Here is an 880-nt window from a genome sequence, read left to right on the forward strand (position 1 = left end):
TTAGTTGTTATTATTAGTTTTATGCCCCGTACTACTTGTATTTTGGTTCCCTTTGATCTCGAAAGAACTACTGGTGCATTCAGAAAATAGAAGAGGTTGGAGCACATACAGAGCCTGCTAGATCTAGACTTGGAGCACTTTCTTTCTGAAGAATTCCACAATAAACTGGTAGCAATGGGAGACTACAACAACACCAGGATGTCTCTGCGGGATTTTTTAATGCCTAATTCCAGTGGAGTGCCTTCAAGTATAGTAAGACCTACTGTCACTGCTAATAATTTCGAGCTTAGTCCTGCTTTGATACGAATAATCCAGTAAGATCAATTTAGTGGACTAGATAATGAAGACCCTAATGAGCACATAACCGTCTTTCTTGAAAAAAATGTGACACTGTTAAACTAAATGACGTAACTAATGATGCTATTAGACTTGGTTACCTTTCTCACTTAAAGATAAAAAGCAAAAAAGTGGTTAAAATCTAACCCACGTAGTTCATTCACAACTTGGGACGTGTTATCAGGTGCCTTTCTTAGAAACTATTTTCCCCGAGGTAAAACCGCTAAACTAGGAAATCACATAACTGGTTTTGCACAATACGCTGGGGAGTCTTTATATGAGGCATGGGAAAGGTTTAAGGATTTAGAACGTCAATGTCCTCATCACGGTGTCCTTGATTGGATGCTTGTGCAAACGTTTTCTAATGGTCTTAATAAATCAATTAGGATGACCATAAATGCAGGTGCTGGTGGGGCAATTTTGGGTTAAACTATAGAGGAAGCAAACAAATTGCTAGAACAAAATGACCTATAATAATTATCAGTGGTTTAATAATAGAAGTAAGCCTATGAAAAATGATGGTATATACGAGGTGGATGGCATT

General features: G+C 37.6%; 1 non-coding gene across 1 annotated transcript; it reads right to left on the reverse strand.

Annotated features, from left to right (window-relative positions):
* Nucleotides 1-561: 561 nt before the first annotated feature.
* On the reverse strand, nt 562-668 carry LOC125493026 (small nucleolar RNA R71). The gene has a single exon (XR_007269407.1). It is a non-coding gene; the product is annotated as a small nucleolar RNA R71 (small nucleolar RNA).
* Nucleotides 669-880: the final 212 nt, after the last annotated feature.

Source organism: Beta vulgaris, chromosome 8 (assembly GCF_026745355.1).
Source record: "Beta vulgaris subsp. vulgaris cultivar EL10 chromosome 8, EL10.2, whole genome shotgun sequence".
In the NCBI taxonomy this organism is placed as follows: Eukaryota; Viridiplantae; Streptophyta; class Magnoliopsida; order Caryophyllales; family Amaranthaceae; genus Beta; species Beta vulgaris.